The sequence below is a fragment of the Orcinus orca genome, chromosome 1 (assembly GCF_937001465.1).
Source record: "Orcinus orca chromosome 1, mOrcOrc1.1, whole genome shotgun sequence".
NCBI lineage: Eukaryota > Metazoa > Chordata > Mammalia > Artiodactyla > Delphinidae > Orcinus > Orcinus orca.
Genome location: NC_064559.1, coordinates 161,920,684 through 161,948,372, shown reverse-complemented (window position 1 = coordinate 161,948,372; position 27,689 = coordinate 161,920,684). Strand labels below are relative to the sequence as shown.

At 43.5% G+C, this 27,689-nt stretch overlaps 1 long non-coding RNA gene across 1 annotated transcript in view; it reads left to right on the top strand.

The window, feature by feature from the left end:
• LOC117202852 (uncharacterized) overlaps window positions 1–27,689 on the top strand; it is a 278,339-nt gene that overhangs the window by 13,727 nt on the left and 236,923 nt on the right. The window contains exon 2 of the long non-coding RNA XR_007471360.1: window positions 11,132–11,272. This is a non-coding gene — a long non-coding RNA (uncharacterized LOC117202852). The remainder of the gene's footprint in view (window positions 1–11,131; window positions 11,273–27,689) is intronic.

The following is a 27,689-nucleotide window of genomic DNA, read 5'->3' as shown; positions in this document are numbered from 1 at the left end:
GCCCCCAGCCCTGTCTTCATGGGGCTTATGGACTACTGATGGGTGTGGGAAGCATTCAGTCATGCATTCAGCAAATGCTTGTTGAACATCTCTGTGTTAGACACTGTTCTAGGTCCTGGGGCTGCAGTGATGAGTTATATAGATACAATAAGAATAGATTGCCTCCATTCTAGAGGAAAACAAGTAACAAATACATGGTATAAATTTCTGGCAACGATACTTGCTATGAAAGAAAATTAAGTAGAGTAAGTGGATAGAGACAGCAGTGTGTGCAGAGGGGCTGGCCTCATTGAGAAAGTGGCATTTGAATGGAGACCTACATGGACTGAGGCAGTAGGCCATGGCAAGGTCATGGGGAAAGCATTCTAGGTGGGGAAAGCATGGTGCAAAATGTTTCTGATGTGGTGAACATTTGGAAAGTTTGAAAACTAGCAAGGAGGCCAGTGTAGCCAGAGTACAATCCAAGGGACAGAGTAGTAGGAGATGAGTTTGGATGAATGGTCAAGGTCATATCATGTAGAGATATGTAGGCCAGAGTAAGGGGTATAGATTTTATTATAGGAGTAACAGGAAGATGTTGGAAGGTTTCACAAAGTTCCACCTTTGCATAGATTTCATTTCTCATCCACTCTACATGTACTGTGTGGTGAGCTGGCTTACCATAGTCACTCAGGGTTCAGGCTGATGGAGGAGCCTGACACACACTTCCAGGAATACCAAGATAGGGGGAAAGGAATGCTAATTCTAATCCACCTCCACAGAATTCTTCATGTCCTCTCTCCATTTCATATTTGTACGTCTCTTCTTTCACGGTGAGACTCTTGGTTCCCCAAATCATCAATATATTTACACATTGGCTTAATCTTATAATGCAATTAAAATGTTTGGGGACTTCCCTGGTGGCGCAGTGGTTAAGAATCCACCTGCCAATGCAGGGGACATGGGTTTGATCCCTGGTCCAGGAAGATCTCACATGCCGTGGAGCAACTAAGCCCGTGTGCCACAAGTACTGAGTCCACGCACCACAACTGCTGAAGTCTGTGTGCCCCAGAGCCCACGCACCGCAACTACTGAGCCCATGGCTGCAATTCCTGAAGCCCGTGTGTGTAGAGCCTGTACTCCACAAGAAGAGAAGCCATCGCAATGAGAAGCCCGTGCACCGCAATGAAGAGTAGCCCCCGCTCGCTGCAACTAGAGGAAGCCTGCGTGCAGCAACGAAGACCCAACACAGCCAAAAAAAAAAAAAGTTTGGAGAATTGAAATAGTCCACATCACTACAAAAAATAAAACTACTACTAGGATTTCTTTTTTTATTTTCCTACTACCCACTTCACCCAAGACTGAGGTTATATAGTTGAATATTACATTCTTTCATTACTTAGTTATTTCCCCCTTTCAGCATATTTTATTCATTTGAAATAAGGTGGGTTTCTTTGTTTGCTCTTCATTCTTTTTTTGTTTTGTCACCTATTGTCTGCTTTTGTCTCCTTTTCCAACTATATTCTTTTTTTATTACTTTGCTCTCACATTTTAGTGGAGTTTTAGGGACAGAGATTGATAGGCAGATTTAATCCACCATATTAACTGAATCAAAGTGATCTTGAAACGTGAATTAAATTATATTTCTCAGAAAAGTCTTAGTTGTGCTGCAGTAATATAATGTGATCAGGCACTGATCTTCTCTTAAAGCTTTTACTCAAAAGTGGCGTATATCACTTCTGCTCACATTCTATTGGTCATGTCTAACTTAAAAGTGGGCTAGAAAGTGTAATCCTACCATGTGACCATAGGAAGACAGCCAGAATATTTGTGAACAGAATTATTGACACTCACAGTATTCCTTATGTGAAATCCCATAGATTAGAATTAGACGTATCAATTTGGCCTCATGGTTTCTAATATGTATATATACATATACATATAAATACATTATCCACATAATGTGTAAATATATGTTTTATCTTTCTAGTATATATAATAGTACATCTATAATATGGCATATATATAGTACACATTACATATATGGATATATATATATAGTGTGTGTGTATATAGATGTGTATATATGCACTCATTATGTATAGATGGGGGAGAAGGAAGGGCTCTTGCTTACAATAGAAGGTTCAGTGCCAACTGGTAGATATAAGGGAGTGGGAAATCATCATTTTGCAACATCATCATAATAAAGAATGGTTCAGGCAAGAATCATCCATGGTGCTAAAGGGGATATTTTAATGAGGAGCAGGATATTTTCATGGTCTTAAACTATCTCTTCACTGATCGCTCTATGTATGTACTATCTTTATTCTTACAGCTTTTCTGTAGGTTTGAAATTATTTCCAAATAAAAAGCAAAAAGGAAAGGAAAAAATAAGAAAAAAATCGCAAATTCCTGCAGAGCCATTGTGTGGGTTACCACTGGACATGGTCATGTGCAATTTTATATAGAACACCCCACATGAAATTATTGTGTGTTCCTGAACGCAATAGCACAGACGTGTTTTTCACCTATGTTGTGTTTGAATTTACACAGATGAGTTTAGTATTAAGAGAAAGAAAGAGCAGGGAACTATTGTTTTTTGAATTTTTTGTTTCAAACTTTTAGCTGTGTTTCTGTCTTTTTATTTAAACTAATTTTAATAGGTGGTATAATTTGCAAGGAACAACATGTATTCCTTCTGCATTGGAGTGACACACTGCACAGGTTTTCTAAATGCTAATTAATTCCAACTTCACTTTACCTGCTGTTTCAAAGGCTGGCAGCTTGTCATCATTGTCTGAATGACAGCTGTTTCTTATCTCCTCTTTTTGAAAAGAAATAAGAAAATAAAGATAATAATTTTCAAAGGAATGTAGCAGTTCAAAATGTGACTGCAAATTCTCTGATCTCCCTCCATTGATGGGTGGAGTGTCTCTATCCCCCCTCTTGGGTCTGGTAACTGGTGGAACCACAGAGGAAGCTGAAGCAGCACTTGGTGACTTCTGAAGCCAGGTCCTGAGAGGCAATGCAACTTCTGCTTTGCTCTCACACCATTTGGTCTTTAGCCCTGAGCCACGAGGTTAAGAAGTCCTGTCATGTTCAGGCCACCAAAGTGACCCATGTGGAGAGACCAGACGGAGAGGCCCTGAGACTACATGGGGAGAGAGAGCTGGCCTTCCCACAGCTGTTCCAGACTCCCATCATTCCTGCTTAAACACTGACTCAAACTGCGTGAGTCACCCCAAGCCAGAAGCCCCTAACTTAGGTGCTTTCAGAATTCTTGGCCCTTAGAAATGGTGGGAGAAAATAAAATGATTGTTCTAGTTTTAATCCACTAGGGGAAAGAAGATGGAGGTATTAGCAGAAAGATGAGAGTTGAACACCGGGGAAATGACAGCAAAAAGCAAGTTCAGCATACACTGCAGGATCTTGGAAAGCTCTAGAAACTGAAGGACCAGGAACCAGGAAGATGGGGGTGATGCACGAGGCTAGAAAGAATATTGTATTCTTTCTATTTCTATATTGTAATAAAGTCCTTCTATTATCCTTTGCAGGCAGGCATTTACCCCTTCTTTATCTTGGCAGGATGCAGGATGTTTACTCTGTGGAGAAATTGAACCAGAAAGGCTCTAAACTTGGCAACACCAGGCATAGCAGACCATGAAGGAGAGGCTTGACACTGAAACCTGGAGGATTTAGTAAAAGTCTATGGAGAAATCCTGAGTTCCCTTCTACTCTTGCACATGGATCTTACAATCAGTTTTTGCATGTATCCTTCTTAACTGTGATGAACAAATAAGGAAAATTCCATTGTGAGAGGGATTACAACACACACGCGCGCACACACACACACACACACACACACACACACACAGATACACACTTTCGCAGATTATAGGACATTAGTCTCCAGACTAAACAGGCTTACTCAGTATTCAACACAATGCATGGAAAAGACCCATATGATTGTACGTTATCTTAAAATTTCAGAGCACCAGGTAAAGATATGACCCTAAAATGTTTCATAGGATGGGAATTAGGTAATAGAGAATCAAATAGAGTAATGGTAATTGGACCTCATCCAAATTAAAAACTTTGTGTTTCAAATGACACCAAGAAAGTGATATGACAATCTACAGAATAGGAGAAAATATTTATCTGTATATCTGATAAGGGATTCCTGTTCGTAAAGAACTCTTATAGTTCAATAATAAAAAGGCAAATAACCCAATTAAAAACGAGCAAAGGATTTAAATAATTATTTCTCCAAAGAAGATATATGAATGGCCGTTAGCACATGAAAAAATGCTCAACATCATTAGTCATTAGGGAAATATAGATCAAAACCACAGTGAAATATTACTTTACACACACTAGAATAGTTGTAATAAAAAAGACATACAGTTGAAGTATTGCTGAGGATGTGGACCAAATGAAATCCTCATACATTGCTGGTGGGAATAAAGAATGGTGTAGTAATTTTGGGAAACAGTCTGGAAGTTCCTAAAAATCTTAAGCATAAAGTTGTCACATAACCCAGCAGTTCCTCTCCTAGGTATATATATATATATATATATATATATATATATATATATATATATATATATCTCCACGAGAAATGAAAACACAGGTCTGCACAAAAACTAGTACATGAATGTTCATAGAGGCTTTATTCATAATAATCAAAAAGTGGCAATGAAGTACTGATACAGGCTACAAAATGGATAAATCTCAAAAACGTTATGCTTTCTGAAGGAAGCCAGACAAAAGACCACATATTGTATGATTGCTTTTATATGAAATGTCCAGAATATGCAAATCCTTAGAGACTGGGGTGGGGTGAGGTGGAGAATAGGGAGTGAGGCTGATGGGCATGAGGTTTCTTTCTGCAGTGATGAAATGTTCTAAAAATTGATTATGGCACAGGTCATACAACTTTGTGCATACACTAAAAACCATTGAATTGTATACTTTAAATGGGTACATTTTATGGCATGTGAATTATATCTCAGTAACATTGTTCTATAAAAAAGAGTGAAGACAAAATGTAGCCTTTTTAGAAATGCATGTTTTCAAAACATTTACCTCCCCCAAATCCCTGTGTGGCAAGTTCTGAAGGACATGTTACATTGAGTCAATGGGATAAACCTAGAAAGCTGAAAACCTATCATCTACACATCTCATAATACTGGGACTATAGCAATACAGTGGCAAAGGAAATCCCAAGATGGCAGCCATGAGGCAGGTCTGAGAACAACCGTTCTAACGGGAGCTGGAGGAGAAGAGCTTCAATAAGGATGTCCCCAGGAAAAAAAATAAAATCTTGTGGGTGATGTGATGGATTTGACCTTGTGAAAAATATTATTCAGAATTGACTGTTGGACAGTTAGGGAAAAATTAGAGCTGGTGATAGAAACAACTAAACAAACAGAAAAAGAGGTAATTATTAATCCTGGAAGGACAAAAAATTGACTAAGAAGTATAATTAGAGTGAACTACTAGGCTAGCAGTGAACAACACTTAAATGGTCATAATGTTATAATTGAATATTGATACAATTGGTGTTGCCCCATTGTCAATAAACAATGCAACCCACCAAGAAAATGGTAGTGTTGGGGATGAGTTTGGGTATCTCTGAGTTCAATGTCTGACAGAACACCATATTGACACTGTATTTCACAAGTTTAAAGGTGAATTTGGTTTCACTCTGGGGTGTTTAAGCAGACCAATTATCCCATCAATCTCTGAGAAGAGCCCTTTTCAGCTCTTTGCAAATATTCAGCTTTTGAATATTTTGTTTTTCCCAATGAACACAAAAGTGGCTCCAATGAATGAGAAGTGATGAGACACTATCTTTTTATTAAAATGTTTCGATAATTTAAAAAATTGTTCTATTTTATCCAGGACATTTTGTTTTTTAAAAAGCTTTGTTGAGATATAATTAACTTACCTATATATGTATAATCTCACATTGACAGATACGTTCCCCATTTAAAGCATAAAATTCAATGGTTTTTGTTATTACATTAACACATTTTTAAGGTCGTAGGTAAAATATATATATAACAGAAAACTTGCCATTTTAACTATTTTAAAGTATACAGTTCAGTGGCATTAACTACATTCACAGTGTTGTGCAAACATCACCACAATTTTGTTCCGAAAGTTTTCATTACCTCAAACAGAAACTATGTTGACATGATTTGGCTTACATGTTAAAAGAATAACTCTTTATGCTATGTGAAAAGAAATTTATATTGGGAAGGGGCACGATTGAAATATGGGACCTGATAAGAGTCTATTGCAACAATCTAGATGGTGGGAGCTTTGGCCAGAATAATATTTGAAAGTTCACAAGAATAGGTCAGATTGAGGATGTATTTTGAGATGAGAGATTATAGGATTTGCTGATAACATGAATATGGAGTACATGGAAAATAAAGGAGTCAAGAATGATTCTAAGATTTTGGTTTGATCAATTGAGTTGTCATTTTCTGAAAGAGGTTGGAGCAGGTTTGGAGATGTGATGGTGGTGGAGAGTTAGGAGTTCATTTTTGGAACTGTCAAATTTGAGATAACTTAGATATCCAAGTGAAGATATGAGTAGTGAGTTAGATGCCTGTAGTTCAGAGGAGAGGGCCAGGCTGGAGATATAAATTAGAAATAGTGGATGTAGGTGGTATATAAGCCATGGATTAGATGAAATCAACTGGAGAGTGTGTATGGATAGAGAAGAACAGAGTCCAGAGGGTTAGGGCTAGTCCAACACTGTACCACTAACACGAGAAGCAATTTATTATGTTTTTGAGAAAAGACAGAATGTAAGAGATACTATGAGTGTTCACCACTGTCAGAGTGGTCCAGTTTCTGTCTGTGTGGCCGCATGGACTCCTACACACCCTTTTCCTGTGTCTGCTGTGTGGCTGTACTGGGATCAGCATCTCAGTGGAATGATAACAGTGAGCTGTGGTGAATGATATTATAGTATTACTCCGATGATCACAAGGTATTAAGATTTTGTGTTGGTTGGATAAGTTGTAAACTCATGGGTAACCTCCCATGCCTTTGGTGTGTGGTAGGGTATTTTGGAAGAGTTGTGGTGTTCAAGATCTGATGCTACTTTCTGACATTAGTTGGCCCAGAAGCAAGACTGTGGCACATAGAAGTAATATTGATTAAGCCTGACCCTTGGCCAGGTAGTAACGTAAGCTCAGCCCAGTCTTCTTATTATAGTGCCTCAACCTTTCACCACAGCACTCTTCTCCTTCATCATCTTTACCTGCGTCCAGAGACTTTCAGGGCAGTCTTTACTTATAGTCCTTCATGGAGACATTTATGAAAGGCCTGCTTTATCCAGGATACCTTAAAGATATTTATTTTCATTTGATTGAATCATCACAGCAACCCTATGATGTAGATTTTTTTTATTCCTACCATTCCCAGTTTACAGATGAGAAAACTGAGGCTCAGGTAGGTCACGCAGATGGTAAATGGCAAAACCGAGAACCAAACACATGCCTGCTGGACTCCCAAGGCCATGTCCTTCCTGCTTTACACACTAATGACATATCTAATGCATGAAGCATAAACACATAACAGAACTTCTCATGGTTGCTGGTGAGGACTAAGCAGGTTTTCCCAGGAAAAAAATGCAGGTGGGGCTGATAAAAAAAACCCACAAAAACAGCTGGATTTCTTTATAGAAACATCTTTGCAAAAGGGTGAGTGGCCATGAAAGCAGACAAAGGCTTCAGTTGTGACTGTCTTCACATACCAACTAGGTTGGCTGAATTTACTTTGGAGGAAAGAGGTAAACAGTATACATTTTCATCCATATCGCCAAAGCTAGCACCTCTGATTGAATGTTTTACTTTCTGGGTGGTTGTTTATGCATTGTGAAGTCATGGCATTTATGTCTCAGTGTTGGTGGAGGGTGGTGGAAAGGGACAAGATCAAAGAAATCTAAGCGCTTCAGGCAATGCTATGCCACAAACCAATCAGTTTGCATTTACAGTGTACATCTGAGCTTCCCTTTTTTTCCCTCCCATTGAAATGTGACCTTGGCCTCTGTCTCTGAACCAGCCAGCCTTTGAACAGATGTAGTTTTATGGTTTAGGTTGGAAACTCCAGATACAAAAGCTTACACAAATTTTAAGAACGAGCTGAGATAACTGTGAAAGAAAGCTCTTGCTGGAGGAGTCACAAAGCCAGGAACAAATCTCCAGGCCATGTAATCACAAGGGGTTTATGCAAACCTCTTAAAGGAGGTTTCTCCAAATATACATCCCATTTCCCCTTTAGAAAGGGCTGTTCCTTTCCAATGAGTCAGTGTTTAACAGAGCTTGGCAAAGTATGAGCCTGTTGGCTGGAAGAAGATGCGGTTTTAAAACTCGACCTATTCTTTAGAGAAGAAAATAACCCTTAAGCTGCATTAACATGGCCCACCAGGAGCAGCAGGCAAGGGGATTCTGTTATTCTGTTAGCAAGGCGTCCTCTGGGCTGGCATTTCCATTCCAGGCTGCAGCAGCCCCTGCTTGCCTGCACCTGCCTTGTTATCTGCCTCCTGCAGACTAGACTTGCCTTTGTGTGTGCCATCTCTGAGCGTGTATTTGTGAGCAAGGCTCAGCTTTCTGGGCTTTAATTTTGAATGAGATGGAAAACACACTCAGCACAGCCACTGCCTCCTGTGTCTAAGTCTTGGGGCAAAGTTCATTTCATCTTCCTATCGCGTGAGAAAAATGGAACCGCATTGGACGCAGACATGGTAGGATTATGCTGTAATGTACTATTTCTAAGGACTGATCTATTGGCCTTTTTGGGTAGTATAGTACTGTTTTCTTAGTATTTTTATGAATCTGAAATCGGAATCATTTACATCTTGAGATCAAGATCAAAGACACAACTTTTCAACGCATGTGGAAAGACAGATTGCTGGGTAGTCTCCCAGCCTGGTCAGGGCTGTGGGTCTCACATTCACAGTAAGCTCCCAGTTCACAGAGCTTCTATTGCTAGAATAATTCTTCTCTGCTCTCCTGAAGGAGTGGAATGTGACCTGAAAGCGATGCAGGTAATTCTTCCGTCTCTGGGATCTCCATCTGTAGATGATAACACTAAATGAAACAGAGATGAATCAGAAATGGCTTATTTGAAAGCAATATTATAGCTCTCAATAAAAATCTTGTGGTATCTGCCTCTCCCTCCCCCAAAAAATGTTTGTTTGAAAAAGATCTCCGAAGTTACCAAAAAAGAGATGGGATTGAGTGGAGTCAGATGAAAATATCTGGAATTTATCTTATAGCAGTTTCATTTTTCTCTTCCTTCTCTCCCTCATTACTTATCCTTCTCTTGTCTTTTTTTTTTTTTTTTTGTCTTGACACTCACACTTCACTCCTTTCCCCTCTTGGCTCCAGTTGTCCCCCACAAATAAGTGACTGGACCCTCCTAGCAGAGGCTAGCTGCTGGGGTTCTAGGAGAGACCAAAGTCCCAGGGAGGAGAGTTGTGGGGGGAAGAGACACAGTTGGAACAGGGCAGCTGGCTGCTGGCGCTCACTCTGGAGCAGGGGTCCCCAACCCCCAGGCTGCAGACCGCTATGTGTCTGCTGCCTGTTAGGACCTGGGTTGCACAGCAGGAGGTGAGTGGCGGGCGAGAGAATGAAACTTCATCTGCCGCTCCCCATTGCTCCCCAACACTCTCATTACCGCCTGACCCAACATTTGCTTTAGTGCTTGAACCATCCTCCCATGACCCCCATCCGTGGAAAAATTGTCTTCCACGAAACCAGTCCCTGGTACCAAAAAGGTTGGGGACCGCCGCCCTAGAGGTCTTCTCCACAGTCAGTCCAGCAGAGCCAGGGGGCACCCCAGTTCTGTTCATTGCCCCTGGCTGCTTGGCCAAGAACAGTGTGTGTGGTTCCAGGGACAGGGACAACACCGGCCAGAGGATGAAGCTGTGGGGTTGGTGGGCACTGGGGGGACCAGAGCACACAGACGACTAAAACAGCAGTTCTGTGCCATCTTCGTGATGGACTTGTGCCTCTCCCAGCTGCTGTGTCCAGAGTTGTAACTCGGTGGCTCATGCTATGTTCATAAAGTTTTGAAACCATTGCAGAGTTTTAATCAGAAAAAGCTGATGTTGTATAACTCTCTGTGTGAGGGATAAGAAAATTGTAATTGCTGAGTTTGATTTCTGCACATAAGCAATAAAAAACCTTCATGTTTTTGTTCATTCTCGGCTTGTTGGAGACTGACCTGTTACCAGGAAGGAAGAAAATCATTGCATCAACACTGTATCTGTTGAGTACTTTAGGTGCTCAACAAAGATTTGATGATAGTTCGTGTTCCATGGAAATGTGTTCTGTATTATTTAGTTCATTATAAAATCCTAGCAATCCTGGGGCTCAGTCCCTCTAGAGTCTTCTAGATGGCTGAAATGGACCTGGGGATGACTCTATGTTAGAGCTCACTGATTATGACAATGGAAGGGACCTCTGACACCACCCTGCCCAGAAGATGTGAAGTGACTTGCCCAGCGACCCCCAGTGAATCTTTGGTAGAGAAAGGAATGGTTGCTTGCTTTACTGGGCAAACCCTTCCAGATAACATTTGCACAAAGCTGGAGGGTGGGAACAGCATTGAGAATTTCAGCAACCCTGAGAGCCAATGCAAGGAGCCATCTGACCTCAGTTTCCTCTTAATTATCCCCCAATTACTGCCTCGGGTTGTATCCTTTCTTGTTCCCATATCCCTTACTGCTGTCACCTCTCTGGCTCTATGGAGCAGAGGTAGGAGAGTCTCTCCACTTCAGATGCTTGGGCCCAGGTATGGCTACATGTCCTTCTCCTTGTGTCCTTAGCAAAGCTGAGAGAACTCTGGGGGTGGCAGCTTGAATGAGATTTTACTAAAGGTGGACACGTGGGGACACAACTGTCTCTTTCCTGATAGACTGACATCATCAGAGGAGTCAGGCTTAATGACTGCAGGCTAATCCCCCAGCTCACAACGACTTGGTGGGACATTCAAGGCAGAGATGTAAACTTACAGCAGCTGTGAGGGTAGGCTGGCTGGGCTTTTTTTTTAAAAAAAAAACAGAGACAATCAGATTTCTCCTCCTCAGGTGGATCTTCCATCTTGATGCTGTGTCCATTTCCTGCAGATTTCTCTCCCTTTACACAAGAGGGCGCTGGAGCCCAAGGTACTGCACTCTTGGCTTGGAGAAGAGGATCCAGGGAAAGGCGGAAAAGCCGTCTGGCTGTGTTCCAGTTGATGGCACTAGCTCTGCCAGCTGGAGGTTCAGGTACTGTGTGTGTACCCCGAGATGCAGTGACTCGTAGCGCTGGGAGGGAGGATGTAAACCTCACCCAGGCATCCAGGAGCAAGGGGTTCTGGGCACACCTCTGAGAGAGGCATTGCCTAGCTTGGAGGGTATCCTGCAGAAAGTGACTATATGAACCAGGCTTGGGACCTTTTAGTTCAGAGAAAAGAAGATTGATGTTTGGGTGGGGGTCGGGGGGATGGGAACTGCCTCTGCAGTCCTAAAAAACTTTTTTTAAAAACATCTTTATTGGAGTGTAATTGCTTTACAATGTTGTGTTAGTCTCTGCTATATAACAAAGTGAATCAGCTCTATGCATACGTATATCCCTGTATCCTCTCCCTCTTGTGTCTGCTTCCCACCCTCCCTATCTCAGCCCTCTAGGTGGTCACAAAGCACCGAGCTGATCTCCCTGTGCTGTGCAGCTGCTTCCCACTAGCTATTTTACATTTGGTAGTGTATATATGTCCATGTCACTCTTTCACTTCGTCCCAGCTTACCCTTCCCCCTCCCCGTGTCCTCAAGTCCATTCTCTACGTCTGCGTCTTTATTCCTGTCCTGCCCCTAGGTTCATCAGACCCATTTTTTTTAGATTCCATATATATATGTGTTAGCATATGGTATTCGTTTTTCTCTTTCTGACTTACTTCACTCTGTATGACAGATTCTAGGTCCATCCACCTCACTACAAATAACTCAATTTCATTTCTTTTTATGGCTGAGTAATATTCCATTGTATATATGTGCCACATCTTCTTTGTCCATTCATCTGTTGATGGACACTTAGGTTGCTTCCATGTCCTGGCTCTTGTAAATAGAGCTGCCATGAACACTGTGGTACATGACTCTTTCTGAATTATGGTTTTCTCAGGGTATATGTCCAGTAGTGGGATTGCTGGGTCATAGGGTAGTTCTATTTTTAGTCCTAAAAAGCTTTTGTTTGGAAGAGAGACTAGGCTTATTTTATGTGGCTCTGGTTGCAGAACGGGGACCTATGAATAATCTTTATCAAGAAAGAGATTTCAGCTCAACATATGAAGAATTTTGAACGTGTGGAAGGTAGTGTGGTTTAAGCAGGAAGGGCGTGGGCTGTGGAGGAAGCCAGAGTTCACCTTCTGACCCGCCCTGACCAGCTCTATGACTCATCACCTGATCTCCCTTAACCTCAGTCCTTTTACCTGTAAAATGGGGAACATGTTGTCTACTTTATAGGCTGGTTGTGGAGAGTCAGTAATTTGAATAAAGTGCACAGCATCGTGCCTAGCATTTTTTTGGGGGGCTCAATTAAAAACATCATAGTAGCTAAGCTTGATTCCTTATTCTGTGGAAATCGCTGTGCCATCTCCCATCCATTGTCTCTAAGCCCCCAAACAACCCTATGAGGTAAACGTTCCTACTTGTATTTTACAAAAGAGGCAGGCGGGTTCAGAGGGTGTAAGAGATTTGCCCAAGGTCTCAAGCCTGTGAACTTTTGCGACGCTGAAATCCTAAGCCGGGTCTGTCTGTCTGCAGAGCTGTGCTCCTGCCAGGACACCATGCTGCCTGTCTGTGTCAATGTGGTGTCTTCACCCCGAGGGCCCCTGGGTCTGGGAGCTGTTGGCGGGTTTATGTATCACACACAATGATGCAGGGGCACATATGTTGTTCTGGCAAAGGCAATGCGCCTTTTCCAGTGTCAGTTGAAGCAGCGGATGAATAATACAGGGAGAGGGACCCACAGAAGGGGCAAGAGGAGGCCAGAGTCGCATCAACTCCCCTGCCTCTAACAGGGGCAGCAGAAGGTGCAGCTGGCGGGGCCCCATCATCCCGCCCCTGGGTTTTGCACAGCTTTCCTTCTCCATTCTTTCCCATTTTTGACACTTGTGATTATTACCAATCCTGGTGGCGCTGACGCACGGGAGTGCAATGGTTACCATGGCATGCTTAATAGCGAGAGCAGATGTTTGGCAGGCTAACTCCATGCATTCTAAATACACAAGGCAAAAGGCGGTGGAGGGAGTAATTGATTTGCTGACTGCGATGGGAAGCCAGCCCGTGCCGCGCTGGGCCCAGGCACCTTCCCACATCCTCTCTCTTACACAGCATGTGGCCTCGTCAAGAGCTGACCCCTCTGGCCTCACGTGTTACCAATTCCCACCTGCTCACCTCTCTCCTGCTCAACACCTGTAGCCTCCCAAATAAGCTATGGTCTGTCTCCTGTCTGGGTCTCACAAGCAGTTGCTTCCATCCAGAATCCCATCCCACGTTGCCCACCTGTCCCTCAGTTCTGGGCTTGGCTCTCTAGCATGCCCTCCTGAAGGCTGAGTTGGCAGGGTCACCCTGTGCCTACGCTTTCATAGAACTTACTGCTGGGCAGTAATTGCTTGTTTAATTGTTTATCTTCCCAGTAGAAGGCAAGGTTTTTGAGTGCAGGTACCATGATGTTTACAGGAATAATTTTGACTCTAATTTATATAAAAATCACATGAAGTGAAACTTCCATCCTTTACCATTAGTATCGCATTCCTTGCAAAAACACCTCACAACTGGTCATGACAGCAAGTGCCCATGTCCTCTTTCTAAACAGGATTATTATTATCTGCATACGAAGTACCTCTGAGCCTGTGTTTGCAGCATTGCCTCCATCTAGGAATCTAGTGTTTCCCTTATTCATCTCTACCTTTTCAAATCCTGTCCATCAATCAAGACAGCTTTCAACTGCCATGTAATCTTCTCTGATATACCCCTTTTCTAAGCAAATATGATTGCTTCTCAACCACGGACCCCTTCCCCATCACCCTACTTCCACTGCATACTTAACACCAGAACATACTGTTTGCATTTCTTTTGATACCCTCGACTTTCCAAGATGCAGCCAAGTGCAGTGGAGAGCCCAGACTTTGGCCTCAGGCCCAAGTTCATGTCCTGAGTCTGCCATTTACTTGTTATGTATAATTTTGGACATATTAAATGACCTCCCAGCTGCATTTGCCCATTTATTGGAATGAGTATAATCACACCCACTCCACTGGGGAGCCATGTGGATCGAATGAGATACTGAAGAGAAAATACGTAGCTCAGTACGTGGAAACAGTAAGAGCTCATTAAATGGCTGCTATTATTAAGTCACTGATTACATGTTTGCCTGACACTCCCAAGGAGACTGTGCCCTCGTTGAGGTCTGGTGCCATGAAACCTGCCACCTACAACTGGGTGAGTGGAGGAAACTTGCCCGCCCTGCTGAGCTCCACTTTCCTTGTCTGTAAATTGCGGTTACAAGACAATCTGGAGAGATAAATATTTGAGTTCCTTTTAAACTGTAAGCTCAAAAACAACCTGAGTCAACTTAAAAGAACCAGATGAGAGGAAACACAGGGAGCAAAGGCACATCCAACGTCTGCTTCATTTTGAAGATGCTGGGGCTAGTTTATAGTCAGTTATTGCCTTGGTGACACATGTGGTTTGTATTCAACTCACCCACGAGTTCTGAACCAGGTAAAGGAAGAGTCAGAGAAGGGAGTGGTGTGTGTGTATGTGTGTGTGTGTGTGTGTGTGTGTGTGCGTGTGTGTGTGTTGGGGAGGGAAATAGAGGATAGAGAGAGGGTTTTCCAGAGACAGAACCACTGAGAATTTGTCTGGAGAAGAAAGAGATACTTTCGTTTGACTTTATTTTCCAATCATCACAACTAAGAGTAAAGAAACTACCAGCTCTGTGATTGTGACCAAGACCTTAAATTAGTAAAGAAGAAAAAGAAATCTTTTACCTAGTGGTTTGATGTAGGGCGTTGACAAAAGTGAATGTTAGTGAATGTCACTGAGCTGATCCCCAGCTGGGTGGTAGGATTGAGAGGTCCCTGTCATTTCAGTTACATTGAAGTGTTCGTAGCCTATTTTTCCCCATCTTAATGAAAATTCTGTGATGTTCAAAAACTCTATTTCAAAAGAACTATAGCTGTGGCTCATAGTTTTCAAATTATGAAGTGGATTTTTTTTATATCACGTTTTCAGCAGTTGAAATTTCCACCTCTTTGGGAAAGTTATAGGAAACACATAATCCTTCCCCTCCAACCCAGTGCTCCCTTGATTCTATGCTTATGAACTGGAGCTCAGGTATTTTCTAGCATGGCTCTGGCTGGAGTTAGCTTGTTCCCACTCCCTCACTTCAGCTGCCATGTGAGAGCTGTGAAGGAAGTCTCTGGGTTATTGCCTCTCTATACTTCATAGACTGCTCTGGCCCCCCGGCATTGGGTGACAGCCACACACAGCCTTCAGGTCTGAAGAGCTGGATTCTAAATCTTGATTTGTCAGTAATTTGTAACACTGAGAATGTATTTTCTCCATTCTGGACCTCAAGCTTCTCACCTGGAAAACACCAGGGTCGGACTCCATCATTTTCTGTGTCTGTTCAGGAGATCATACGGTTTTTCTTCTTTAGTCTGTTGATAAAGTGAATTGTATTGATCGGTTTTTGATTGTTCAACCTTGCATTCCCAGGATAAACCTCACTTAGTACTTAACTTTTCACGTATTGTTGGATTTGATTGGCCAGTATTTTGTTAAGGAGTTTTGAGTCCATGCTCAAGAGGGAGATTGATCTGCTGATATCTTTGCTTGTAACGTCTTTGGTTTTGGTATCTGAGCATCCCAACTGAATTGGATAATGTTCCCTCCTCTTCCATATTCTGGGAGAGTTTGTGTAGATATTATTTCTCCCTTAAATGTTTGGTAAAGTTTTCCAGTAGATTCCATCATTTTGAAGGTTTTTCATATTCTAGGCAGCTCCCAGATAACTGAGGGTCTTTCCTGGGGAAGGTTTGAAGGGGTGTCCCACCTCAGGCCTGTTAGAGGAATAGGGGAAACACTTTCTCCAAACCACACATGGAGGGCTCCTCTTCCATGGTTACTTTTGGTGCTGTGTCACCAACTTGCAGGCCAATTTTCCCAGAATGATTTGGAGCCTCTGGGAGACAGCATGGATAGTGGAAAAAGCTCAAATCCTTGGCTCTAGCTCTTAGCGGTCACGTAGCCTTCCACCCACATTCCTAAAATTCTCAGAGCCTCGGTTCCTGCATCTATAACTGGGCAAGGTAAATTTTAGCTCGCAAGACTGGTACGAAGATAGGTTTTCAATGAGCGCTAGCCTCCTTCCTAGGAAATAGGAACACCCCGTCCTACTTTACTCAGGCTGTGGGACCCATCTGTGTATAAAGCCTGTTTGCTCACCTCTGAATCTGGGATAGAGTCTTTTGAAGGGACTCAGAAATGCGAAGAAAGAGAGCTATTTTTTTTTTCCCATCTGTTCAGCAAGACAAATGAGTTTACCTTGAAAACAGTCACGTTACAAAGTAATTGCTGGATCGGAACAATTTGTTATAATGCTCCAGTTGCAGGACTTCCCTGGTGGCACAGTGGTTAAGAATCCGCTGGCGAATGCAGGGGACACGGGTTCGAGCCCTGGTCCGGGAAGATCCCACATGCCGCGGAGCAACTAAGCCTGTGCACCACAACTACTGAGCCAGCACTCTAGAGCCCATGAGCCACAACTACTGAGCCCGTGTGCCACAACTACTGAAATCCGCGTGCCTAGAGCCCGTGCTCTGCAACAAGAGAATCCACCGCCATGAGAAGCCCGCGCACTGCAATGAAGAGTAGGCTCCGCTCGCCGCAGCTAGAGAAAGCCCGCATACAGCAACGAAGACCCAATGCAGCCAAAATAAAATAAAATAAAATAAAATAAAAAGATAGACTGTCACTCTCCAGTTGAAGAGAACAAGACTCAGGCAATTAAGTGATTTGTCCTTAAGATAATAAGTTGGGGATCCAAAATATAAGTCTAAGTTTTCTAACTCAGAGTCTACTGTTCTTTCTAAGACAGGACTATATTCTGATCATACCAATAAGTAGCTTTCTTCTTCTGTTAAGTTCCATGTCGTTTTAAGGACTCGAATTACCTTTACTTCACGGGATGCTCTTTTATTACAATATGACATGGTTATTGAAAGAAACAAAATCACAATCCTTTGGTCAACATACTTTCCATTCAAAAAGCACAGTGCTCTTTTGAATCTCTGGTGTTACACAGAAAGCCTGAGTTTTGGAATCAATCCTAGCTCCCTTAATTACACATTATGTTATTTTAGGCAAGTTTTTAAGGCCCTTTGATCCTCTGTTCCCTCATCTGTCAGATGGACATAATCACATCTACCTGTTGGGTTGCTGCAATGGTCAAATTACCTGTGTACGGTGTGGGTAGTGCCTAGAAGAATGTTAAGTGCATGGTGGAAGCTAAGTCAATGTGATTTTTCTCTCCTTCCTCCTGTCTAGCATGTACCTTTTGATCCACTTCCAGATCTCTAAAACTGTCTCCTAACATAGTAACTAATAACAGTGGAAACTAATCTTTATCACTAATGCACAATTCATCTGGGAGAAAGCCATTCCTTCTTAAATCAGGACTAATCAACAGGGCCTCAAGACCCAGACCCATCCTACCATGAGCTTGTAGGAACAGATGGAAAATGGGCTGTGCAGATGGGAAAACTCCATTTTCCAACAGGAATTATTTATTTGTGAAGTTGGAACCACTTGGAATGAATATTTTGAATCAGGAGGATGAAATATTGTAAGATTCAAAACAGGGCCATGAAATTAACTAATGCACTGCAACTCCCAGCATCACTGTGAGGCAGGGAGAAGGAATAATAATGGGGCTTTTAAAAAATGGTCCAAACACATAAATTATTTACTTGCGTGTGCATCAGTGTCAATGACTCCCTGAAGCTCTTCTGCTGATGGCATTATCCCTCAGCCCTTCCTAAGAAAGGCCATTCTCATTGCAAGGTCCTTTGTCTTTGCAATCAGGTTATTATAGAACATGAACACTATAAATACATAGCTGTCATTTTATGAGACCTGTGTAGGGTTAAGCACTGTATGTGGTTTTCCCATACCTTATATCCAGCCCTTATGATGATCCTGCAAAGTAGGTACTTTAAAGCCTACTTTACAGATGAAGAAACTGAAATTCAATGATATTAAGTGATGTACCCAAGTCACACTGTAGTATGGAAGAGTTTTTCCTGCTTCTGTTCTTGTGTGTCAGAGCTTTCCCCTAAGTGGCCCCTGAGCAATCAAAATGTTCACCCCATCTCATCACAGCCCTTTGCCCTCTGTATGGAGTCTTAGCTGGGCACCAAGGGTCTTCAAGATCTGATCCTACTTCTCCAGCTTTGCCTCCTTCACTTTCACCTGGAGCATCATGCTCCAGTTCCCAGTTCCTAGAACAGAGCGTTCATATCTCGGGGGTTTTGCTCATTTTGTTTGGCCTACCTGGAAAACTCAGCCCTGCCACCCAAGTACCCCACATCTGGCCCTGTTCTGGCAATTACTTCTCCTCTGCCAGGACTCAGGTCACTCATAAATAGTCTAGGAGGCCTTGCCTGACGACAATGACACCCCTATCACCGGGCCGAGCTGAGTGCCCCTCTGTTGTGGTGGAGTACTCCTGGCTTTCCTCTCACCTAGCGCTTATCCTCTGGGGGACTTAGCAGCTCTAGTGTCTGCCGTCACTGACAGGTGAGTCCTGCCTTACTCGTCTCTGTATGCCTGGTACTCAGCACCGCTCCAAGCACAGTGGAGAGTTTCTTGAACCGATGAGTAAATAAGTGAATGGATGGATGGATGAGAATGAGAAAAGCTCCCTGCTAAAGCATCCATGTAGTATGTCTGTGGTATTCATAATGGCCTCAGATCAACAAATAAATAAGTTATCTGTATAGGAGTAAGTCACTAATGCCTCACAGGGATCCCAGAGAGGGATGAAGGAAATCATAGTGCCACCTGAGTGCTGTTCTCTGAGTGGGAAGGGTTGAGCTGGGAGACAGGTAGATGGGAGTGGACATGCATTTCCTGACCTGTTAAGTGCCAGTGAGGGAAGCTACCGACAGACCAATTTCAGGCAAGGGTCAATAATGGAAAGAAAGAAGGCCAAGTTAGTCAGTGGTATTTGGGTATAGGCCTTACCTAGGATGTCTGGAAAACATTCTGTCTGTTGGGAAATCCATTCACACTGTTTACTGAGGTCTGATCACAGTAGGTGCTCAGTAAATACTTGTTAAGTAAAACAGAGAGAACTATACAGGGCTGAGCTCTTCTTTTCCCTCCCTAGATACAAGAGATCCAGGGTAATTAGAAATTCCAGGAGGAAGCAGCACCCAGGCAACTGGCCCCCCGTGGGCAGCGCGGAATGGAGGTTAACACAGGCCTTGGCGCTGGAAAAGTCTGTGTATATATCATGACTCTACCACTCTCCTGCTGAGCCTCTAAACCTCAGCTCTCTTTATTCACAAAGTATAAATGGTTCCCACCTCTGAAGGCTGTCATGGGTATTAGGTGAGATTATAGTACCTGGCCACAGCATGTATTCAATACTGAGAGTTTCCTTCTCCTTCTCTTGGGTCAGGGAACCTTGGCATGAGGCAGCAGGAGACAAAATCCAAGCCACCCTGGTGTGTGGAGACGCAGTTCTTTGCACCCTGGCAGGCCTGGTTCTCGGAATGGGGCAGACCAGCGGCTGGCAGCTGGATAATAAGCCAGGATGGAGGAGGACTGGCAGGTCTGGCAAGTAATGGCCAGTAAGGACTGTGCTGAGGGAAGGCAGATCATCATCTCTGTCTCCAATTCCTCCTGCGCCTTTAGCAAAGTCACAGAACTTCTCTGAGTCTCAGCATCCTCATCTGTAAAATGATCGCCATTCTTCTTGCATTCCACTCCATCCCTGGCCCAGCCTTGTGTTTTGTTCTGAGGATAGAGGGCATACATGTGCCCTAGACAATGCATAGGCCATTGCAGTGGACCTGGTCAGAAACCACTCCATCCAGGAGGTGGGGGAATAACCAGCCACCAGTGCTCCTTCCAGAGGCAGGTGTAGATTGGATCTCAGGCTCTGGAAGCTGCCACTGTGCACAGGACTTTGTTCTAGGTCTGCCTGAGAAATAGCAGGGGTCTTCTGGACCTCAAGTCAACTGAGGAAGATGTTGATGTGATTGCAAGTGTGGTGATAGTTACAAAGAGTAGAGAAGATGAATCCAGTTTATGGGCAGTGGTACCTTTGCTCTCTTTATCTGGCATTGGGATAAGGTGGCCAAGACCTGGCAACCTCTCAGATGCTTCATAACCCAACAATTCTGTCATTCATAGTGTCCTATACTTGGGAGGGACCACTCATCTTTCCCATTACTGACAGGTTTCCATCTTTTTTTTTTTTTTTTTGCGGTACACGGGCCTCTCACTGTTGTGGCCTCTCCCGTTGCGGAACACAGGCTCCGGACGCGCAGGCTCAGAGGCCATGTCTCATGGGCCCAGCCACTCCGCGGCATGTGGGATCTTCCCAGACCGGGGCACGAACCCGTGTCCCCTGCATCGGCAGGCGGACTCTCAACCACTGTGCCACCAGGGAAGCCCTTCCATCCTTTTTGAATGCTTCTGAGGACAGAAAACTACCTACCTTAGAGAACAGCCCACTTCACTGTTCACCAGTTCTGACTGTTAGTATGTCTCTTCTCTCAGGTTGAACCAAAGTCTCCCTAATAATTTTCCTCATTTCTCATCCCACTCTTAGACCCAGAAGGGAACAGAACACCTCTCCCAACTGTCTTTTTGTTCCTTTGCTGTCTCTCCCACTTGCTGACTATGAGGGCCGGTGGTGCCACAGCTGAGTAAGGAGTCGGAAGTGTCATTAACCAAGATCAGCCCTGGTGGGAGTATTCTGAGCTTGAGGTGCCTTATTGGGGATGGGCTAATTATTCAGAGGTGTGCACATATGGAACTTAAAAATGGAGGCTGTAGGTCAGGGTTTGAGTTCTGGAAAGTTTTATATAGTGAGGGACATATGAATTTGATCTTGCAGGATAAAAAGGCATCCAACAATTAAAAATAAGTGAAAAGGGTATTGCAAGCGGTAAGAAATCACAAACGTGCATAGTATCGTTAGGAAGCAGTGAATGGTCCACGTGGCTGAAATAAAAATGGGGACAGAGTGGCAAATGAGGCAGGAGAGAGAGGCAGTGGTGAGACACAGGAACGCAGTGCAATGCTTATCTCCAGCAAGATATTAGCTGAGCTGTAGTTGGTCTTATTTGGTAGGTAATGGATAGCTGTTCAGTTAGTATGCAGTTTTATGACACTTTTTTATTTATTCAGAAGTATAGCCTCTTATAGGCCAGACCCTATTCAGGGCCCTGACACTTCAGCAGCGCAGGGCCCAGGATGTAGTATATGCTTTACCTGTATTTTCTGAATAAATAAGCGTGGCAGATGGCTTGTAAGATGTAAGGTGCTGGAACTTTACTTAGGACAGAATTTCTTAGTATCTTGCATAGAACACTAGTTCTGAGGAATGTTAAAATATTATTTGAAAATAAAAAGTACTTTGGTCAAATAAGTTTGGATTAAATAAGGGTAAGAGAATTTGTCTTGTTTTTTTTTTTTTGCGGTATGCGGGCCTCTCACTGCTGTGGCCTCTCCCGTTGTGGAGCACAGGCTCCGGATGCGCAGGCTCAGCCACCATGGCTCACGGGCCCAGCCGCTCCACGGCATGTGGGATCTTCCCAGACCGGGGCACGAACCCGTGTCCCCTGCACCGGCAGGCGGACTCTCAACCACTGCGCCACCAGGGAAGCCCTCTTGTCTTGTTTTGTCTCAGTTGCATGTGCATTAGGCATTTAGACTCATCAAGGGGGAAGAGAGATAGCCTAGGGTGCTCCCCAAACTTACTTGAACATGGAACACCTGTCTGGAGGAGCACCACTCGGTCTTAGTGTTCCAGGAAACACAGTCTGATAAATACAGACCTATAGGTATCAGAAAGTAAGTAAAGAATAAGAATGTTATTTTTTTATTATTGAAGTATAGTTGATTTACATTACTGTGTTAGTTTCAGGTGTACAGCAAAGTGATTCAGTCATATATATATATTTTTTCCATTATAGGTTCTTATAAGATACTGAATATAGTTCCCTGTGCTATACAGTAAATCCTTGTTGCTTGTCTATTTTATGTATAGTAGTTTGCATCTGTTAATCCCGTACTCCTTATTTATCCCTCCCCCCAACCCTTTCCCCTTTGGTAACCCTACGTTTGTTTTCTATGCCTGTGAGTCTGTTTCTGTTTTGTACATAGATTAATTTGTATTATTTTTTAGATTCCACATATAAATGATATTATATTTGTCTTTCTCTGTCTGACTTACTTCACTTAGTGTGATAATCTCTAGGTCCATCCTTATTGCTGTAAATGGCAATATTTCATTCGTTTCTATGGCTGAATAATATTCCATTGTGTGTGTGTATGTGTGTGTGTGTATGTGTGTGTATACCACATCTTCTTTATCGTTTCATCTGTTGATGGGCACTTGGGTTGTTTCTATGTCTTGGCTATTGTAGATAGAGCTGCTATGAACATTGAGGTGCATGTATCTTTTTGAATTAGAGTTTTCATCTTTTCGGGATATATGCCCAGGAGTGGGATTGCTAGATCATATGGTAAGTCTATTTTTATTTTTTTAGGGAACCCCATACAGTTTTTACATAGTGGCTGCACCAATTTACATCCCCACCAACAATGTAGGAGGGTTCCCTTCTATCCACACACTCTCTAGCATTTATTATTTGTAGACTTTCTGATGATGGCCATTCTGACCAGTGAGGTGATACTTCATTGTAGTTTTGTTTAAGAAGCAGACTGGTTTTAATCATTAAGAGCATGGTAGAAGAACAAAGTGGAGAAGACCCAGCTACTTCTTAAAATATCTGACTGAGAAGGAACACATATAACTTCAGTTCACATTCCACTGATGAGAACTAATCACAAGGCCATGCCTCAATGCAAAGTGTGCTGGGAAATGGAATCTCTGCTGGACAGCTACTTTTTTCATCTTCAACTCCCCATTATGGAAGAGGGAGTAAAAATTTTGGTAGACAGGTAACTATCTCTGCCACAGTGTCTGAAAGAAACACTCCATGACTGAGTTAAAGAGAGAAAACTCAAAAGAGTCTGAATGTGCAGCTTTACACTGCAGAGTTCCAAGGGCTGGAATTATGTCCCCTTTTCTCTGACTTTCAAAGGTGTATCAGTAAGCTTAGCCAAGTTTTGCCATGGTAACAAACAATCCCAAATTCTTAGTGGCTTAATTTTTGTTCATGCTCCAAGGTTGACTTTTCTTTATGTATATGTCTATAATACTGATTTCCACTCTGTTCCACATTGGCCTTTGCTCCTGGTCCCAGGCTGCTCTCAGACAGCTTTCTGAATTGTGGTAGAAGAAAAAGAGAAGGTGGAAGAATCATACAATGTCTTTTAAAGCTACTGTTAGGAGTGACATGTTTCTTCTACCGATTTTTATTGACCAAAGTAAGTGATTGGGATCAACAGGGTGGGGTTGACAATTCTCTTGCTGGAAAGGGAATCACGAGTCACAGGCCAAACTTAACATCAATGAGGTGGGAATGTATCACCCCCTAGGGAGAGGATACAAGTTTGTAACACTAGATATTTTGAAAAATAATATAATACACCCTACAGGGGACCCAGAATTCCCACCCTTTGGAGTTAGGGCACTGGAAGTTCCTGTGGAATTGCCCACCAATTTCAGGGGGGAGTCACACCTTCTGTTGTTGGCAGTCACTCAGCATTAAAAAGAGGATTTAGATTTCCAGTCTTGTGAATGTCAGAGGTAATGTCTTCCTCACTTGGGCTGCTCTCAGCATCCCTGGAGTCCTGTGTTCAATACTCTCTCCTCAACACACGTGATGAGGGAAGGACCCCAAATCCTGGCTTATGGAGTTAAGGGAAGAAGGTATACAACCTGGTGTGTGTGTGTATGTGTTGGGGATGAGAGGATGGCGAATTCTGAAAAATAGGTGGAAAAGAGATTAGATGTGGCTTGCGTATGCTCTTCCCTTTCCTGGAAAGATAATCTCCCTTTACTCACCTGGAAAAATTCCACTCAACATCTCAGGGTGAGCACAAGTGTCTTATCACAGGAAGCTCTCACTGATCTGCTTAAGTGGAGCATTTATACCCTCTGTTTGCCTTCCTCATTCCCAGGAGAAATCTAACAAAGTGCTTGTCACATACATACAATTATTTATTTTCTTGCTATTATGGGTTGAATTGTATACCTGCTTAAATACAGGTTGGAGTCCTAACCCCTAGTGCCTCAGAATGTGACTTTATTTGGAACTAGGGATTTTACAGAGGTAATCAATTTTAAGGTAATGACCTTAAAATGAGGTCATTATGGTGGGCTTTCATTTAATATGATGTGTCCTTATAAAAGGGGGAAATTTGGGCACAGAGACTGACATGCTTACAAGGAGAACACCATGTGAAGATAAAGGCAGAGATCTGGGTTATATTTACGTCTATAAGCTGAGGGACACCAAAGATTGCCAGCAAACCACATGAAGCTAGGAAAGAAGCACAAAACAGATTCTCCCTCACAGTCCAAGGAACCAACCCTGCAGACACCTTGATTTTGGACTTCTAGCCTCCAGAACTGTGAGGCAGCACATTTCTGTTGTTTAAGCTACCCAGTTGGTAGTGCTTGGACACAGCAGTTCTAGCAAGCTGATATACTTGCTTACACATCTGTTCCCCCAATTTCCTCCCAGTCTTGACACCCTCCCCAACTTGAGTCCATTCTGGAGGAAAGAAACAAAGCTTTCTTTCTTCTTCTTCCTCTTCCCCTTCCCTCCCCCTTCCTCCTTTTCCCTCCCCCTCTCCCCCCCTTTTCCTCCTCAGCCCCTTCCTCTTCCCCCTCCTCCTCCTTTGGCTCCAAGGGAGGGTAGAAAAGGGATTAAAAGGATAACAAATTTTAGAAGAACAAATTGGAGCTGTGTGGAGAGGAGAAGATGACAAGTAGTGAGAGCCACATCTCTGAAGATGTTCAAACACAGGGAGGCTGAAGGAAACTCTGCTAAGGACTGGTTCTATGAGAATGCTGAGAAAGTGCTTTGCTGGTTGGAATCTCCCAGGGATTGGCCTATTGATCAATATTTTGGAATTCTGGTGATATGGAACCTCACGGAACTGTCAGAGATTGTGTGGGAGAGCAGGATGTGTGTTTTGAGCAAGGGCTTAGTATAAGGTGCCAATTGCTCTCCACCAGATAAGTCTTTGTCAGAGCTCAATCTGCCCGTGAATTTGTCTGGAATCCATTCCCAGCAGCACCATCTGCTTGTGATTGTCCTACCATCTGACTGTTTACCCTCTGTCAACCCCCCTCCCGTGGGCACTCCCACCACCAGTAAGAGTCCACCCATTGTCCAACCTGGATAAACTGAGTCTGAGGAGAGACCTGGCAGCACAGAGAGGGAGGAGGAGGGAGACCATCCAACACACTGGTGTTCAGGGCCAAGAGCCCACCACGCCTTCACACAGGACCTGGGGAGGGAGCATGTGGCTGAGCCAGAGCCATATTGTGCCCCAGGCAGACTGATGGCTCCACAAGTAATATTGATGCCTTTTGTTTGGAAACTCTTTGTGGAGGCTTACCATGTCCCAACCAATCACGCTAAATGCTGGGCTTCCCCCAAGCCACTTTGCCTTTTGCACAGCCCCATGGCCAAATGTGCAGGCAGATGAGCGGCCCTGAATGCTAATGAGAGGAATGGCTGGCATTCCAGAGGCACCAGCTCTGGGAACCCCTACCTTTGTTGCTAAGGAGACTTGCAAGCAGAGCTGAAAGGCTCTCACAAGGGGTGGGGGGCGAGGAGGGGGGAGCAGAAAGGTGAGTGTTTATTTTCAGAGCCACACAGTTCTCCAGCCAGCTCCAAAGCTGTCCAGTTTCTGATCCCAATTAGAATATAAAATCCCGTTATTGTTTCTCTTAATGATCTCGGGAAATTCCTCTAAAGAGTTAGTGGGCACTTAGCAAACTGTGGATGGTGCGATCTGTACAGTTGTGCTTCCGCTTGTGTGAACCGCTCGTGTCCAGAGTCCTGAAAACACCCTTTATTCCTGTCTCCAGAAGGTGATGATGAGCTGGGGGTACTGGAAGAGGGCAAAACGTTGCTGGCTTTTCCAAATGTTCATGTGGAGGTGCCATTCCACAAACGTGTTCCAGGTTCCCTTTGGATGGTGAATCTGGGCTCTGTGCTGGGGACAAAGACCAGGAAGACCTTGGTCCTGGCTTGGCGTGTCCACTAGACTTGCTGGGGAGTCAGACCACACACACTAACGGGAATTCTGTGGGTTATTTGCTCTAACTGTGACCTGCAGGGCACCACTGGACTGGAAGTTGTGCACTGGGTTCTGGTCCTGACTTCGTCACTCACTATCTGTTACTCCTTTGGCAAGTCCATTTACCATCCGAGCCTCAGTGTCTCATCTGTACCATGGGCATAGGAATGCCCACCTGGTTGGGTTATGGTGAGGAGTAAGGACAGGAGAGAGAATGAAGAATAGAAATGTGGAGGACATGGTCTCTGCACTCTAGGACCACACGACCAGTGAGCCAACCGTTGGCTTATAAGGTGTCTGTATCTGGAAAGGGCGCATAATGATTTGGCCCATTGAATGGTGTAAAAGGAAACACTGTATAAGAATAAAATAGAAAGCCAGTTCCCCCTTGTGGAGCACATCTCTGTGCCAGTGTCAGGCAATTTGTATACATTATCCCCTTCAATGTGAATGACTCTATGGGGAGGTAGTGGATTGCTCAGGGTCACACATCTGGGAAAGAGTCTGCCCAGGTGGTGAGATCCAGCCTCTGCTATGTCTTCAGTGCTCTTTCCATCTTTAGAGGCTGAGGTTTTTGGAGAGTTGGGGCAGGTGCAGTCGACACCAAGTCCCCCCAGGGAATCCTGGAGGTTAACCGGGCCACTGCACACAGACACCCATTTAGAAAGATTCTGCTAGAGAAAGCTGGTCAAGATCACAGACACCAGACTCCCTCTACCCAGTGTTTATTAGAAGTTCACAATGACACAGTCACAGGGAGTATACGAAAAAACTCTGATCTGAGAAAAAAAAAAAAAGAGAGAAAAGGGTAACATTGTCCATAAGCAAACCATGCAAAAGCTTTAGCATAGTGGTCACTAAAAAATATTCTGAAGCAAAATGACCCCATAGCATTTTGCTGTTTGTGTCCAGTGGTTTGCTTCACAGCCCGGCCTCATTTAACCTCTGCTGTCACTTTGTCACCGAGATATCTAAGCTGTTCTTTATGGCTTAAGTTGATTTTTTGTTTTTTTTTTTAATGCTTTACTCAGAGAAAATCTAATGAGTATTTACTTTTACAAGGGCAAGTCTTACAAATACACACCCTCCCACCTACATACTACACACATCCTGGGGTAAAGCAGTGGAGAATTCCAGACCGGAGGTGATCTAAGAGCAACTGGCCCTTGGTTCTAGAAAG